Source organism: Pleurodeles waltl, chromosome 6 (genome assembly GCF_031143425.1).
Source record: "Pleurodeles waltl isolate 20211129_DDA chromosome 6, aPleWal1.hap1.20221129, whole genome shotgun sequence".
Classification (NCBI taxonomy): Eukaryota; Metazoa; Chordata; class Amphibia; order Caudata; family Salamandridae; genus Pleurodeles; species Pleurodeles waltl.
Window position 1 is genome coordinate 65,292,107 of NC_090445.1, and position 19,001 is coordinate 65,311,107.

Below are 19,001 nucleotides of genomic sequence, written 5' to 3' on the forward strand. Positions count from 1 at the left end.
CCTTGGGCTGATCCCCTTATGCGTTAGTATAAAAACATTTTTTTTTTATCCCTGGTGTCTAGGGATTTTCTGCCCCCCCGGGGCAGAAATGGCCTAAAAATATGTTGCCCACCTGGGGCATGGCCCTTGCCCAAGGGGCCACTCCCGTTCTGCGTAAGGAAAATTAAAAAAAAAAACCTCCCTGGTGTCTAGTGGTTTCTGCCCCTAGGGAGGCAGAAATGGCCTAAGAATAAATTGGTCCCCCAGGGAGCGACACTTGCCTAAGGGGTCGGTCCCCACACATAAATGGAAACAAAAAACAACAAAAAAATATCCCTAGTGTCTAGGAGTTTTCTGCCCCCCTGGGGGAAGATTGGCCTAATTATATTAGGCCGATAAGCCCCTGGGGAGGGCAGAAATTGCCGAAATATTATTTTGCCCCCTGAAGAGCGGCCCTTGCCCAAGAGGCCACTCCCCTTATACGTAAGTATAATAGATAAAAAATCACTGGTGTCTAGTGGTTTCTGCCCGCAGGGGGGCAGAAATGGCCTAAAAACAATTTGGCCCCCCAGGGAGCAACCCTTGCTGAAGGGGTCACTCCCTACACATAAAAGAAAAAAAAAGAAAAAAAACTGATCCCTGGTGTCTAGGGGTTAGACAGCCTAAAAATGATTTGGTCCCCTGGGGAGCGGCCCTTGCCCAAGGGGCCGCTCCCCTTATGTCCATTTCAAAGAAATACATAAATCCCTGTGTCTAGTGGGCACTTCGCGTGCAGAGACATGAATGGAAAGAAAAGGCCTTTCCTTTCCTTTCATGCCTCTGCTCGCCCCCTCCTCCCGAGCGGAAGAGAAATGTTGAGCATTTCTCTTCCGCATGCTTCCAGCTCGATGGGAGGTGACCTCTGATTATGTCATCAGACGTCACTGGGGGGGTTGGGAGGGGTCAGGGGTGGAAGGGAAAGCGATTCCCCTGCCGGCCCTGACCTGGGAGGGTGGGGGGGGGTGGCCCTCGGGGGGATCACTACCGCTCCACCCAAGGGCCGGTAATCGGACGTAATGGTTGCATCCATGGCGACCGGGAGGCACAGCCACAGACGTAACCATTACGTCTGTGGCTCTCAAGGGGTTAAACAACTAGCAAATGAGGAACAAATAGTTATAAAGGCAGCGGACAAGGGAGGTGGTATTGTCATTTATGAGGCCAAACAATATGATGCAGAAGTCTTTAGACAGTTACAAGACACTAGACATTATCATAGGCTGGATCCCTCCCACATTACAGGTCTCGATAAGAGAACTGAACACATTACTAAGTGGGCACTTGAGAAAGGATAGTTTCCTGCCAAGGAATATGAATTTTTTAACCAAATTAGTCCCTGTATGCCAGTGATATATATCTTGCCAAAAGTACACACAAGTCTGATTAATCCACCTGGCCGTTTAATCATTTCAGCATGTGGTTCACGTTTAGAGCCTCTAATCCAATATGTTGATGTGTTTTTGAAATCTTTGGTTGTAGCCACACGTTCTGTAGTGGATCCTGTTTAATTTTAATGGCAATCAGGAGTTTAACTTAGTCTTTGGCTTGCAGGTCAGTGCCACCCTCACCTAGTGACAATTTAACCTTCTTAGCTTGCTCTGTTTTAGCACATTTATTTAAATATGTCTTCCAAGATGGCTACCATGTTTATAGTTAGGAAGATGTTTTAGTTTCATGTTATCAGGGCCACTCTGTAAAGGCTTCACTATCAGCTTCAAAGGTAAATGAGATACATAGGTATTTACATCATGTACCTTCCCACTTTTGTGTGACAGTAACATAATATACCTTTTCAGAGAATTGTTTATATAATTGCCACCCCAAGCATGCCTTCTTATGTATTGTTTGGAAACATGCCTGAGTCAGGGGTCCTACTAGATCTGTATAAATGCATCTCACACAGACATGATAATCAGAGGGATTCCTACCAGATGCCATTGACGCTATCTATGCTACACGTCGCCTTGATGCTGACCCACTCTTGGTGTCACCACGGAGTCTGATTTAGAAACCTCATTCCAAGGTAACAAGGGTTAGGGGGCTCTTCTCATTGACTTATTTGGCTTGGTGGATGGGGTCCGACCCCAATACGGACAGCTGTATGAGCCTCCAGACCAACAGGTGAGTACACCATGGGCATGATGCATGTGACAAGGTTGCATGGAGATGTGTGTGCAAGCATCGTGACACTTGGGGGTGTGACTGGTGGTAGTGTGCATGGTGGGCGCTGGGTGATGTGTTTGTCAATGGATATGTAAATGATATTTGGGGGCCATATGTGTGACAGGCTGGATTGTATGTTTAATGGTGTCCTCCTGTCTGTATTACCTCTGTAGGTCAGCGCCCATCAGAAGAAGGGATTGTGGTGTGCCATCACCAAGGACATGTGAACCATGGGGGTCTACAGCAGACAGAGCACCCAATGTAAGAAAAGGTGGGAGGACATGAAATGCAGGCCCGGAAGCCCTAGGAAGCCCAGCTGGGGATGGCCACCCAACGAGGGCGGGGTGCCGGTCAGAACCTGACCCCCATGATGGCCCGCGAATTGGTGGTGGCCTAACCAGAGCTGGATGGGTGCTTGAGGGCATCACAGCAGCCACAAGGAGTTGAGTACAGTGAGCGTGACAGCAATTATTGGTAGGTGGCATGGGATCTTGGTGGTGGGTTTCAGTTAGTGGGTGCCTCTTAATGCCAGGTCAGACATTGCTGCTTGATCCAGCTCAAGATAAATGGGTGTATTAAAATACCTAGTAACCTAGCTAGGTTGCATTCCATGTCAGTCAGGGCTTAGTAGGTCCCAGGAGGGTCACAGTTGTCGGTGGCTGGTTCTCATCTTGCTGTGGCACGTAGTCAATTGAATGCCAGTGTGGTGTACAGTGCTCAATCCTGATCCTCGTGGGTAATGGTAATGTGTATGCCAACTGTGGTGTTGGTGCTGTAATTGACCCTGTGCTCCCCTTCTTTCTCCCTGTTCTTTTTTCTTTTGTCATCCTGTCCATGTGTGCATTAGCATCATCTGGCAGAGGAGCAAGGGCACCGTCGACTGAGGGAGCTGCTTCCTACAGGACCCAGGAGACTGAGTCCACTGACGCTGAGGGTACCAGTGGGATGGAGGGCGAGGGGAGCACCACTGCTGAGACAAGAGGTGACAACACTGACTCTGATTCCTCCTCCGATGGAAGCTCCCTGGTGGTGGAGCACATCTCTGGGACAACCCCAGCTACAGGTACAGCTGCCACCCTTCATATCAGCACCGCCCTCTCAGTAGCCCCCCACTGAGTTGCTCATGCCAGCTCACCCAGGAGGGTGGGCATCTCCTTTGCCCCAAGCACCTCAGGCCCTGCCCCAGTGAACCCTGTTGCCCTCAGTGAGGAGGCTATTGACCACCTGAGATCCATCTCTGTAGGCCAGTCAACCGCTGTGAATGTCATCCAGGTGCCGGCATCCCAGCCAGTGTCCCCCCTCCAACTACCATTTCCCAGTCCAAGTCACCTCAACTCCAACCCCAACCCATCCCATGCACACATACAGAAAAGAATGCACACAAAACATCCACTGCCTCCACTGTCTCTCCCTCCTCCTCCTCCAGCTCCCTCACAGTCACATCTGTACTCACACCTGCATGCACTGCATCAACAGCGACCATTACCACACCAAGCAGACCACACACCTCACTTGCAGACACCACCACAACATCCATCCACGCGTTCTCTGTGTCCTCTCCCACCCTGTCTGTCCACCCTCCTAAGAGACGCAAATGCACACACTTAGATTCCCAACAGCCATCCACCTCACATCAGCACACTGCCCACACTGCACCCAAGTCCAGCAGACGTACACCTACAACTCCCATCCCTCCTCTTTCATCCCACCCCAAAGTCCCTAAGAAGCTTTTCCTTGCCCATCTTGACCTCTTCCCTCCCCCTCCACCCCTGTCCTGCCCATAAGAGCGGGGACCCAACGACCCAGCACAGCACCTCAAACAAACAGTCTGCCACTGCTCCCATCAAATCATCAGCTGCTGGTACAAAGGGGACCCAGAGTGTGACGGCTGCCACTCCTACTGTGAGCGCACCTCTGCCTCAGAAAGGGCAGACTAGGGTCACAGGACAGAGATGGGGACAGTGGAGGCACTTCCTAGTCCTGGAGGCAAGGACACAAGTGACATGTCAAAGGCCAAGAGGGGACACATGGAAATATTGTTTTCATCTGTTCACTCCACATTGACCTATAGGAAGCGGTTTGTGTGCTTCTCCAGTTCACGAAAATATGAAAATAATGGCATGCACAGGTACCAATAGGTTGGTCTCTTGAGAATATGTCTGGCGTTAAAGGAAGAGAACTACTTTACATTAAGACAATCTGCCTTTTTTAACGCATGGTTGTGTCTATGCCACAGTGTTGTTGACATTTTCTTTTGGTAAGGTGTGTCTTGGCCAATTCATGGGTCTCTAGTATGCATCTAATTACATTAATGTCTGCACTCTAGAGTGGTGACTCAAAGCATTCAGATATGCACCATTGATTTGAGATGTATATGTTCAATAAGGGTGATTTATAGATGGAAGTAAATTAAATTTAGATGATTATATATTTTAATTGCTATGTTTTTAGATTATGGAATTACCTACCAATGATAAGTCCTGATGAGGCCAGTAACTCTTGGAGGTCAAAACGCATCAACACCAGTATTATTAGGAGCCAAATTTATAATGGATATTGCCTGAAGCTGATGCTCTAAAAGTTGGATATGCTGAGACAGTTAAAGAAATATATGTGTCTTTGTGAATGGCGGCCTGACTAGTGGATTATATCGTGGAAATTCTAATGTATAACCACCAGTAGATATTTTAGTCTGAAAACTATGGGTTATGTGATGCCATGAACAAATATTTGATATTGTATGGGCAACAAAACTGTTTGTATGAAAAGAAGATTGATGGATGTTTGTACCCACATTGAGGCATTTTTGTGTAAAAATAAATGCAAAATTAAATAGAGTGCACGGTTGTTGAATTTTGCCTTTTGCAATATTTAAAAAGGTGATTCATGAATTCCTTCTTACGTAAATGTATTGTTGTGTCTCGTAAACACATTTGCAGTGTTTGCTAAAGGAGTGATTGTTTAAGTTATTGGTCCCTGTTTCTCAATCTTTGTTAGGCTGCAGTCCTGCTGGAGAAGGTCACGTCTCCTCCCATCAATAGTCGTTTTGTTCTCTGTTCCTTCGCACTTGCTGTCAGGAGGGCAGCAGGTTGTGACAATGTGGTATCCTAGCAATGTTTAGGTGCCTGCGCTCTGGGCATGAGAGATAAGGTGAGAATGTTGTGTTAGCTCTTGAAGAGGCTTTTGGAATGTGCAGCGGAGAGAGCGACAGTTGAAGGGGAGAGAAGAGGATATTGGTTGGCGTAGGGCTATTTGTTTGGCTACTAACTAAATAAACCCTTGCCGCTTCAATCATTTACTGGTGTTGTTCGTACTTGCCTCTCTGCCGACCTTCTTACATGAGATGAGCGGAGTCTGCGGAGGTGAACGCAGGATTGCTAAGAAGTAAACAAGCGTCAGCTGAGCCCTAACAACACGCCTGTGAATCTTCCCCGTCAACTGTCGCTCTCTCCGCCACACATTCCAAGCCCCTTCTAGAGCTAACACAACATTCTCACCTTATCTCTCGTGCCCAGAGCGCACGCACCTAGACGTTGCTAGGATACCACAGACAACTTCTGTAGTTAATCAGAAATGGCTACAAGAACTTTGGGGCAAGAAAGTGGTGACTTTTTAAAGTCACCTTTGCATTAGAAGTTACTTTAAATCAGATGTCAGGTTAATTGTAAAGATTAATTTGATACTGCAAAATACTATGGCCCTCACTATGGTGCAGAAGTCCAGCCAGACTGAAGACCGCCAGTGCTGGCGGTCTTCCGACCACCATATTATGACTGCTGGTGGCTCTCCACCATAATTTAGGCGGAGAGCTGCAGCAGCCATACTGGCGGTCGGCGGTGCACTGGAGGTTGCTCCTCCGTCACTGCCACGTCATCACAACACCACCCACCGAATTATGACTCAGTAGTCGGTGTGACGGTGTTGTGGTGACGGGGTGCTGCTGGCGGAGCAGGCCCCATGGAACCCGTTCCCTCCCAGACGAACACCGAGACAGGTACGGTGATCGTCCAACAGGGGTGGGGGGGTGTTGTGTGGCGTGTGCATGAATGGGGGTGTGAGTATGTGTGCAGAGAGGGGGTGAGTGAGTGCGTGTTTGAATGCGGGGTGTGGTGTGTGTTGGGGGTGTATCGTGTATGTGTGCGTGCATGTGTGCATGCGTGTGCATGTGTAAGTGTGTGGGTGGTGTGTACATGCGTGAGTGGGGGGTGGGGGTTTTGTATTGGGGGCCCATGGTGTTCGGGGGTTGGGGAGGGGAGGGGCCACATCAGCTTTGGGGGTAGTAGGGGGGCCGTGGCTGTTGGGGGAGGACTCTGGGGAGGGGGGGAGGCCCTTATCAGTGCCAGGGAAAGAATTCCCTGGCACTGGCAGTGCCTAACGCCATGGTTTTCGTGGCGGTACAGAAGCCATGAAAAACCATGGTGATATGCAGGGTCATTATCCTGCAGGCGACCTAGTGACTGATGTCTCCAGCCTGACAGTCCTTACTGCCGTGGCGGACGGTGTGATACATTGGTGGTTTTGCATGAGCCAGACCGCCAATTTCATATTTTGGCAGTAGTTACCACCAGCCTGTTGGCAGTGCTACCGAAACGTTAACACTGTCCACTGGGGTCATAATGACCTCCTTTGTTAGGTTCGAAGTTAGAACTTAACAGTTATGCTAGTGTAACCCCATACTGGCCAATGGTTCTACCACCCTTCCTAAAATGAAGGTGTTTTCACTCTCATGACATGTAAAGTATAAATTCAACATGTGCTTCTTTTTAATATCCAGCATCCTGACATTTGGGCTGATGATGCCTGCCTTATGGGTGACTTATAAATACTATAAAGAAGATCGGAACATAGCAAAAGGGTTATTTTACCATGTTTAGCTGGCAGCTTAAAAACTCCCCTTTTAGGCTGTAATGGCAGGCATACAGTCATGTTGTTAGTGGTAGCAAAATAAGCACTGCACTCCACTGCTAACATTTAGCTTAACAGCCCTGGGTAGACTTTGCACCATATACTGGAGACTTACAGGTAAGCTAAATATACCAACCAGGTCTTAGCCAATTACACATGCAATTTGAGGGGTCAGAAAACATGCACTGGGTGCTGGTCAGCAGGGCCCAGTGCACTTCAGAGTCAAACAACCAGCAGCATCAGTCCAAGAATTTGGGGCGTGTAATCATCCAAAAAGGTTTCTTGACTTACAATTCTACAATCACATGCTTTTGAACAGATTTTTTATGTGCTTGCTGTTTTAAAGTTATGTTGCAGAAGGACAAAATATAGAATTTCACTACCTTTCCTAATATTGTTTTTTCTGTCTGGACTGAAAGCTACAGGGCTGTAAAAACTGGCCAGATGCCAACAATATTTACAGATCACAAGCTTTCATTTTTTGGATAAATGTATTGTAAATGAAGCATTGTCATAAACAAAGATTTTTGAAGATTTCAGAGCCAGTAGCATTGATCCAGACTGGAAATAGTGCAGCTCCTAAACCAGAGTGCTATTTTGTAGTCTGAATGCCTTGTACTTGGCCCCTAGATACTCCTTTGCAAGCAACTATATACTGGACGGTAATTATTACATAACTCAGAAATTTAGTACAAACCTAGGTCAGTATCTCAGAGAACAGAATCTGTAATGAAAAAAAGTGACAAGGCAATTCTAAATGTTTTTATCTCTTGAAGCTTCACAATGAAAACTTTGCACAAAAGGTCTCCATAGAACTTCTGTTTTAACGCAAAGAAAACAATAAAAGTTGTAGAAAATACATGAAAACCTACTGAATGTTCAGTCGCATTCAGAAACACGTACAGTGTTTGCATAATCTGACATAGGCTTAAAATTGGGCCTAGTCTTCAAGAAGGCACAAGGATGATTTGCATATGGCCTGAGTGCGAACTTCATTGGCATGGTGTGCAAAATAACTGCATTGTGGCCCAGCAATTATCAGTGGCTGAGATTAATTCAAGCATTCTACCCATCACTTTTTATATATGTCAGTGTGACGTGCGAAGTGGGACGGGTATGTCCAGAAGTGGATCCTATGCAGAGTGTCTCACTGGAGCCAAGGCATACTTGACTGAAGAACCCTCATATTGGTGAACCAGGGCCTGGGTTGTTTACTAAACCGGCCTTGAGTTGCTTGTGCTCTGGTTCAGAAAGGACCTTGCCTGGGAGTTCAAGCTGGACTGTTCACTCTGGTGTAGGGTCAAGACCATTTGCATATGGGTGGGTCCAAACCGAAACTGCAAGGTGTGTAAAATCACGATGGAGTGGGGTGAAGTCAGGAGTAATTTCTAGTTGCTGAGATTAATTCAAGCATTCCATCCATCGCTGTTTTAAACTTCAGTATATTTCTGATGGGCCTTATTCTTCTGGCCCATACATCTATGGAGTTTAACTGAGGTAAAGATTAAACAAATGAGTATTGACAGCTTTTCTAAAAAAGAGAATGTCTGCATTAACATTCAAACTTTGGGTAGAGAGTTTCACAGCATGGGGCCGTGAAAATGTATAAAATGACTTTAAGAAACTTTAATAGCTGACGCCATATTTCACAGCTGCCTTGCCTCTCCCGTAATTCGTCTCATTTTCATGCTTGGCACCTTTAGCTCATTGTCTAGAATTTACTGTTCTTGTGTCACTCTCAAGGCCTTTTTCACTCTTCATGCAAGAACACTGTCCACCTGCTGTACTATGCACGTTTTAATTTCTATCGCATGTTTCCGTTTGATGTCTTAGTGCAAAATGTGTACAAAAAGCCCATGTAATGGGATCGGGAGTGGGCAGCACTGGATGCTCAACTGCGATGAGGGGAAACTTTGACGCTTTCTATAGTGATATTGCATGCTGCATGTTTTGCTTCATAAATGTATTCAGACTTCAAGTTGGCTCGAGACCTGTTTTTCTGTGAGAGGGCGTAACCTGGGTAGAGTGTTCCATGGCTAGGCCTGTTTTGAATAGTGTCCCAAGAAGGACAGAGTTCTTGCTCCTGAAATCTTCCGATTCTTTGATATAGTTTATTAGCAGATTTGGAACAAGTGAGATTTTTTTGAAGGCGAGAAGCTATTTTCCAAATTATGAAGAGTTTGGAAACAAACCCTGTGATAATGATGAATTTATGATTCGGCACCAGGTTTGAAACCATACATTCTAAATTATGTTCCCTACTTGCCATACTTTTCAATCCTATTACAACTGGTATACAAGCTCACCTTTTCAACCTACCTCCCTACCGTAGTAAACATACTTGTGGTAAGGGCATTGAGGGGGCACTCTCGTAGGTAGTGTGGGCTAGAGCTCAAAACTCAACAGCAAACACAATCATGCATTACTTAGCCCAATGCTCACCTTTTTGGGTGAAAAGCAACTATTGTAATCATACAAAATAGTCTAGTACCGCACAGCACAAGTAAAGGATTTAGACAGTTTTGTCATCTTGTTTGTGATCCCTCCCCTAGCTACTGGGCCTATGATCCCTCGTGTGTAACAAGGGACAAGGCAGTGATTAGGCATGGGTGCAGTTCACTCATAATGCCCCCAAAGCGTAGATGTGCCCAACAGCTCAGTATACTTTTACCACTTCAAGTCAGTCCAATAAAATGTTTGAGTTCTTATGACAGAGCTCTGCTTCCTCAGTTTAGGCCCCATGGTTGCCTGCTTTCTAATATGGTGCAGGACGGATTCGTGCAACCGTCCTGTGGCGGCAGCTTTTTGAATGCAGGGGCCCTGGCTGAGGCCTCACTTGGAATTGACAGCTGGGAGAGATTAGCTCGGCCCCTCACACAGCAACACTCATCTCTAACAGTTGCTACCTTGCTAGGCTGCGTGCAAACAGAATGCTTGGGCAGCAGATGCAGCCTCCAGGTCAATCATATACAGTCGGATGTCTTTTGCAGTTGCAGCTTCTGGACTGATCAAGACTCCCACTTCATTGGTGACACAAGGATTACAACTTCAATGCTAACAGCAGCATCACTTTGACACATGGGAGGCTGCCAAGCACACACAATGCTTGGTAATTTCAGAAGTAATCGTGCAGTTCATTGCAAGAAAGACTCAGGGAAACCTGTCCTTGTTCTTGTTCCTTTGTAGTTATCTGCTTTTACCCCCACTTTTTGCTGACTTTATTTTTGTTGGTTTTAGGGCTCTGGGCACGTTGCCACTGCTAACCAGTGATGAAGTGCATGTGTTTTCTACTTAAATTATGGTAATATTGGCTTATCCACAATTGGCATATTTAAATGACTTATAAGTCCCTAATAATGCCTGTAAATTAAATGCTAATAGTGGGCCTGCAGCACTGATATTGCCACCCACTCCACTAGCCCCTTTAATTATGTCTCAAACCTGCCATTGCAGAGCACGTGTGTTCAGTTTTAAACTGCCATGTGGACCTGCCAAGTTAAGGGGCAGATTTATGAAAAGTGGCGCTTCACTAGGTGCAGCGCCACTTTTCTTGTGCCCCTTTGTGCCATTTTTTTGCCCTCCCAGAGCTGGAATGCTCCCCTTACATACATTATGCCTGGTGCAGGCATAATGTGGCGCAAGGGGTTCTAAAGCGACGCAATGAATGCATTGCAACACTTTGTAAATATGGCGCTGTGTTTTTGGCCTTCCAACGCCACATTAGCGTGAAACAAATTACAGTAATGTGGCATTGGAATGGTGCTCTGCCTTCTTCAATTGGGGCAATTTTTAATACTTATAAGTCACCCCCAAGGTAGGCATTAGACAGCCCCATGAGCAGGGTGCAGTGTATTTAATAATTCAGACATGTACTTTTTAGTTTTACATGTTCAGGTAGTGAAAAACTCTTACATTTGTTTTGCACTACTGCAAGGCCTATCCCTTAGGTTAACATAGGGATTCCCTTATTACATATTTAAGTGTATTTCCATTTGGGAAGATATGGGAACCCCAAATGTGTTGTCTCTGGAATCACAATTTAAAATCACAATTTATGGTGAAGTCAGATTTTAAATTGTAATTCTGAAAAAGCCACTTTTAGAAAGTTTCCCTTTTCATATTTTAACCATTCTGTGTTTTCTACCTGGTGACAGCTGGGTCTTGTCCATTCCCTCCAGACAGCCACAAACAAAGGGAGTTTAGGTGTGACTGATTGGCCATCCACATCCTGATGGCCCATCCTAGGCAGGATAGGAGGAAGGAGTTGACACACCTGAAAGGGCTGTGTCCTGATTCCATGCAAAGAACTGCATAACCCCCTGTAGTGAGTCTGGAGCCGGGGCAAGAAAGGGCAGGGACCCTGTGCACTTCAAAGGCCTCTCTTTGAATTCTCCCCCACTTCAAAGGAACAACTAGGTATAAGTCCTGGACTGCAGACATCACCACTTCAGTACACTTCTGGACCTGTGGTTACTCCCCAGGAAGAAGGACTGCTGAAAGGATTGTCACTCCCTGGATTCTGTTGGATTCTGCTGGACTCCTGCTCTGCTGCGCTGACCTGCTGCCTTCTTTGACTGGACCTAAATCTCTCCAACCCAGAACCAGTATAACTCCAAAGGCTTGCTGACTTGCCATCTGTCCTTCTGAAGTCTCAGGGACACGTAACACTTCCAAAACATTTACGACAGATCCTGAACCTGTCTTCAACCTGCTCCTGACCCCCAGGAGCCAGCCCTCCAGTCCTGGGACCTTGAAAGAGATTTTTGTGGCTCCTGAAATCAAGCTTTTGGGCTCTTTGTGACCACGAACAGGCCTGCTCACACCAGAACCGTACTGCCAGCACGAAGAATCAGAGCTAGCCACTGCAAGTTAATCTCTTCACACAGCAAGCATCGCCGCTCAACGCCGAGAGGCTTCAGTCCATCCATCCACGACGTCCTGTCGACTCATTATGTCCATGGACCACTGCCACCAACGCTCTCCTTGCTCAATGGCAAACTTCTTCCCTGCAAACTGGACTTCAGCGGGACTTTATCTGGGACTGGATCCAAACTGCGCTCCATCACAGTCGGCGTGAACTTTTGGAGTTCACCCAGTCTAGGGTGACCAGACAGCCCCAGTAGGCGCTTTATGCTTTTAAGTACTTTATTGCATTTTAATCTTGAAAAGTGCATTTCTCAACTTCTACTTATTGGATTTTTGTCCTTTTGGTCTTGCGTTTCTCATAAAATTAAGCTCTATGTTTCCAGCCAGGTGTGCTGTCTTTTTGTGTGGTGTTTGCACTGTTTTGCTGTTTTGAGTGTTGCACAAATACTTCACACATTGCTTTTAAGTTAAGCCTGCCTGCTTTGTGCCAAGCTACTAGAAGGTGAGCACAGGTTAATTTATGGTGAGTATCTGACTAACCCTGCCTAGGGTTGTGGTTCCTGCTTGGATGGGGTGCATTCTTCGGCCAAGCAGAAACCCAATTTCTAACACTACCAAATCTACCTTACCTGCTGTTAGACCTGTCAGCTCTTGGTGTCTTTTACCCTGTACTTTTTTTATTTAACCTTCTGTTTTTGATCCTGTGCTGAATTTCATTTTTGATGGCTTTAGGACTCTGGGCACTTTACCACTGCTGATCAGTTGTAAAGTGATTGGTTTCTCCATGTTTGGCACATTTGATTTACTAGTAAGTCACTAGTAATGGGCACTATGTGTTCCCAGGATCTGAAAATAAAATGCTACTGGTGGGCCTGCAACACTGATTGTGTCACCCACATGAGTAGCCCTGTAAAAGTGTCTCAGACCTGTGACTGCTGTATCCGTGTGTGCAGATTTGTATTGCGAGTTTGACCTGGCAAGTGTATCCACTAGCCAGGCCCAAACTTTCCATTTTACTATGTGTAAGTTGCCCCTATGGTCGGCCCAGGCCAACTCCATGGGCAGGGTGCAGTCTATTAAAAAAGTAGGACATGTATTGGTGTGTTGTACATGTCCTGATAATGAAATACTGCTAAATTCAGTTTTCACTATTGCAAGGCCTATCTCTCCCATAGGCTAACACGAGGAGTGCCTTGAAATGTCTTTTAAGTTCAGTTTCCTATTGGGAGCAGATACAGATGTGAAGTTTGGGTCTCTGAACTCCCAATTCAAAAATAAATCTTTTGGTAAAGTTGTTTTTTAGATTGTAAGTTTGAAAATGCCACATTTAGAAAGTGGGCATTTTCTTGGTTAATCATTATGTGCCTCTGCCTGGCTACTGAATGCGCATCTGGGTTAGACTGACAATCGGGCTGTTTGTGGATTCTCTCTGGACAGTCACAAAAAGGGGGCTGAGGTGTGTCCTGCATATCCTGATGTGTCTTCTGCATATTCTGATGTGTCTTCCTGGGCTAGAGTGGTGGTAGTAGCAGACTCTTGCACCTGAATAGGATGGTGCCTGCCCCCACACAAAGCAGTCTCCAACCCCCTGGAATGTGAGGCAGGGTCTTGCGCACTACAAAGAGTTTCCTATGAAGTTTGCCTACTTCAAAGGCAGATATGAGCCCACAACTTCAGAAGACTTCTGGACGTAGGGCATTTTGCCAGGGAGAAGAGCTGGATGGCCCAGTGGGTAACTCGTAATAGGGCCCACGGAGGGACGGCCGCATAGGTGGTCATCCCAACGCAGGACTTTGGCGAATGAGCCCCTTAATCTGTCCTGTGTTCTTCTGCTGAGAGTCCTGACTTGCCAAGTGGTGCCAAATCCAGTCATTGGGCCCCTGGAAGTGAAAGCTAGTAAACCTGAAGAAAAATACCCATGCACTGAGCTGTTTCTGCAGAAAAATCGAAGCAGCACCTGCACCGCGGCTGAAAAATTGACACAGCACCTATCAAATCAATGCATCACCTCCTTCCGCACGGATCCATCATTGCTGGGTGTCAAATCTGCAACATCACTGTGAGGAACCAACGCTGCATGTCCGGAAATTTACATATTAGTGGGCCATATATGTGATGTCTGTGTACATGTGTCACCTAATGACATTTTTACTGTTACCCAGTAGTCAAATGTGCCTTGACATTAGTAGTATGGTGTGACCATTTTATCTGACATTTTCTTTTCCATACATGCAGATGCCTGAATCCAGCCATGGGTAGGAGGTGACAGCCCCAGGTGTTCCGGCCTTTTCCAGACCTTGCCACTATGGAGGAAAGGGACATAATCAAACTATATTGGCTAAATAGGCAAACTATCTAGGATTTGTGCCAGCAGTTGGAGCCTGATCTCCTGCCTCACAAAATGAATCCAACAGCCGTAACACCAATAGTCAAACTCATGGCAGTACCTCATTTTGTAGCCACTGGCACTTTCCAGTACAGCGTGGCAGTATCTGGGAGCATGTCCCAGTCAACTTTCTGTGGTGTGCTACAGGAAGTCCTTGCTTCACTGATTAAGAACATGAACTGCTACATTCAATTTCCACATCCATAGGATTTAGCCACCATGAGGGGAGACTTTTATGCTTTGGGTGGAATCTCACATGTGGTTGGAGCAATAGACAGAACACATATTGCCTTGGTGTCACCACACAACAGAGAATAGGTCTACCGCAACTGGAAGAACTTCCATTCCATCAATGTGCAAGGTGTCTGCTTACCAGACTTATATATCTCAAATGTGTGTGCCCTCTTCTGTGGGTCAACACACAATTAATTCAAACTACGGAACAGCAATATACCCATGCAGATGTCCCAACTTGGACAGGTGAGGGCCTGGCTTGTTGGTAAGTACAACATGACTTGTCGATATTTTGCATGAATCCTAGTTTAGGAAGGAACAATGATTTGATCTGATGGTAATCTGTTGATGTGTAAGTTCTGTTTAGGCGATTCAGTGTATCCTAACCGGCTGTGGTTATTGGCACCGCTGGGGAATCCAACAATGCCAGTGAAAGTCAGCTTCAATGAGGCCCATGGAAGAACACGGAGGCCACTGGAGCAGGCTTTTAGGCTCATGAAGGTTAGGTTTAGATGTAAGACTGGTGGGACCTTCCTCTACTCATCCGATAAGGTGTGCTAAATCATGGTTGCCTGATGTATTCTCCACAACATCGCCCTGAGGAGAGACATACCTATCATTGCAGAGGGGATAGAAAATGATTAGGCCCAGAGTGAGGATGTTGAAATGCCCTATGAAGATGACATTGGTGAAGAAGAAGGAGTTGACTTACGTAAGATGTGATTGCCCACTTCTTCATCTTAGTGTAAGTTTACCTTTACAAGGTTTATTCTCTAGTGTCAGTACAACTTGGTCCCTAGGGTACATATCTGTCTGCTATTGGTTTTGTTTGGGACTGGCCAGGGCAGGAAAAATCAAGGCAAAAATGCTAGTGGATCAGTGTTTCCCCCCATTGGGTTATGTGGTCACTGAAATAGTTGGAAAGTGCTTATGCTAAGTATGTGTGTCCTCATGACTTGTCAATTGAGTTACATAATCAATCTGTTAAATTTGAATCTCCCTTGTTAATCTATTTCAGGGTCCTTCACCATGTCATCTTCATTTTGACATTTCAGCGTTGTGACATTTGCAGTGATATGTTGCTGTTCTGAAGTATAAAGTGAACATGTGTTGATCCTGGGAGAGACACACATTTGGGATGGACAAACAATTTCCACAGACAACTTGCGCTCAGATGGCATGAAAGTTCAGAAGATTGTATCTGACCTGTTTTCTGTCTGATGCTGCCATCAAGGCAATATATGCCACTTGAGTTGCTCAAACCACATGTGTATGTGAATCCCTAACATACTGTTCTCCCTTCACATTGGCTACATCTTCAATTCGGGGACATTGGAGGTAGCTGATGATGTGTTACCTCATTGGTGATAGGACATTTTGTTAGCACACCATTGAATGGTGAATGTGTCATTGCACAAGATACTGCCACAGTGTCCTGTATTTGTCATGTGGCCTCAAGTGTTGTCAATGCCATGATGTGGACTATTGGTGTTATTGAACTAGAATTCTTGATGTGAGGGCAGGATGTATTGCCCGAACTGAGGTCATGCATCAGTGATATTTTGCCTATTAAATCTGTTGCCATTGAAAGATCCCTTTCCTTCATGGTCTCAAGTTATTGGAACCTATAGATCTGATTGGCGCAGATATTGGTGTTAGGACTGGTTTTTGCTACCCAACTGAATTTCCACAAAGACTTGTTTCCAAACGTTATATGTTCCACATACATTCTCAGTACAGTTTGTTTTGTTTGAATACATTTGTCAACACTTTCCCTCTTTGTAATTGCAACTTTACTACAAAGTGATTGTACATGGTATGTTGGTATGTGGACATGACAATGGAAAGGCCACAATTAATCAAACAAGAGTCTTGTACTTAGTGCCCATTACAGTGATTGTGTGGAAATACAATGTGGGTTACATGTGACAGACATTGGGGCTAACACAGTGGTGGGTACATTGGATTCCTGAACCCTTCAGAGGCATAGCAGGCTGCAAAACATTGCATACACAATGGTTCATAACACACATGATGCTGCAATTGAACATCATATGAACAGTGAAATTGTCCTTGTGTTCGGCTACTAATCCTGTTCTGCATGCCACAACAAAGTGAATGTCTTGGACTCAGAAAGCAATAACTTACATAGGCATTTTCAACAATTCAGTGTAGCAAGGAGCAGATGTCTACATAATTGAGATGCACAACAGGTGATATTTTATCCCTAAACATGACGTTGTGACTGACAAATGCATCAGTTTTAGAGATGTGTGTGCATATTGAAGTAATTGACATTGTTACAACATTGCACTCCACTTTTGCTTATCAGATCCTGGAACAGAGCATCATGGTAGTTGCAGTCATCTGTTGACACCATGGACAATACGTGTTTGGAAATTGCTTCCACGTATCACTTTCAATGACTGCATTAGATATGAAAGCACATTTGTGACTGGTACACACATCTGGATATCATGTGACTTGGAGACAATGCATCTTAGGGACAATCTACTCTCATGTGAACCTGTGAAAATTGATGTAGTTTTGGACCTGTTTTGGGTAGGACAACAACATACATTGATAGACAGTAATGGGCAGGGTACATGCAAGGGGTGAACCATGGGGTACTACACACAATCTGGCTAGCCATATAGCATTCTGGTATAAGGAGAGCTACACCCATGATGTTTGCAATTCGTATGACAAATCATAGTTTGTTTATTCACAAATGGCTACATCTGTGTTGCTGAGGTTGCTGCAGCATTCTAAAGGTCTATGTTAAAGGCAGGACTCCATTAATGATTAGGGAGACATACACAGGTCTGACTTACCAGTCTGCACTTCACTAGGAATTCCGGTCATGCCTTCAGGATGAAGTATTTGCAAGACCTTCTCCTCCCAAGGAAAGAGTTGTAATGGAGGGGGAGGAGAATCACCACCAGTCCTCAGGTCCTCCAGGTGAAGCTTGGAGGCCAGTGAACGAACCTTCCCCTGCACGTTGTTCAACCTCTTCCTAATCTCCTCCTGTATGCTCGTGTTGTTGGTTACTGCATTCACCCTGTCAACTATTTTGGTCCACATTTGCCTTTTCTGGGAAATGGTAGTATTTTGGCCTTAAGCGCCAAACTATTGTGTCTCTACTCTGATTATTTCATCCACCATGATAGACAATTCTCTCTCTGCAAAACGGGGATTTCTTCTCCCTGCCATTGTGAATTATATCCAAACAAAACTAGTGCTAAAAAATAGAAGAGTACTTGGACAAAATTAGATTTGATAAACAAAAATGCAGAGGTTGAGGTAAACAGAATCAAAAAACCTGTCTCTTATGTTGTGAATTTGACTGACTGTCTGGTCTTCTGCAGTGGAATGGCAAAGGATCATGGTCTGAAATGGAGTGTGTTTTTTAGTGTTTTTTCAGGTGTTCACAATTGTCCAATTCACAACAGGTGTGGGCTACTGGGATCCATCCAATGGCCACAGCCATGGTACTCAACTGAATGGGTCCCGCAATGGACTTCCGCCATCATGGGACCACCGCTGAAACACCGCCAACACAATTGTGTGATCTAAATAGGCTTGAATGTCAGGACAGTGATGTTGGGCTAATCGTCAACATTGGAATCTGCTGTGGCATGCAGCCGATTCGACGAAGTACACTTTGCCTTGGTGGTCTTTGGCTTAGCCGCACTACATCTAATTATGGCAGGCAGGAGACTGCCAACATGATGGTCTTTTCAGGCCTACTGCCAACACTACTTGGCGGTAAGACCACCAACATCTAAATCAGGTGATTTGCACAGAAACTTTGGATGTTGTGCCTCCCACCAAGACTAGAATCCTGAAAGCATTGGCACTCACCAGTCTCCATGGGGCAACGCGCACTCACCAGTCACCCTTGGGCCGAAGCAGGCACCCACTCTAGTGTTCCCTTTTGTTGCAGTAGCCAGCTCTTGTTCCTTAGGCCAATGCTTTTCATGCAACAAAGCTGTGTTGCCCACTTTTGCCATATAAACAACAACATACGCAAAAAAATAATACATAGCTTCCTGGTTGTTATAATTGATGACCTCTCCCGTGTTGGAAGTCTTTGACAACATCAAACCGCACCAATGAGGTGGGAAATATGCCTAGTGTTTTCGTTGAGGTGCTATGCATACTGCTTACATAGACAAACCCAACTACATTCTTGACAACATTTCAGTGGACACTATCTCTGATCCTAAGATGTGTGATATTTGCTGTTTTAAAAAAAGGACATAAATGGGCAGACATATAAAACATGCTTTTCTCCATAGATGGGACAGAAAACGTGCTATCCGAATATGTAATTTAACAGTTGAAATTCACGTAAGCCCACTAAATAAACAATCTTAAGATCACCATTATAGTAACTGTGTCCACTGTGGGATTCCATAGCTTTGTG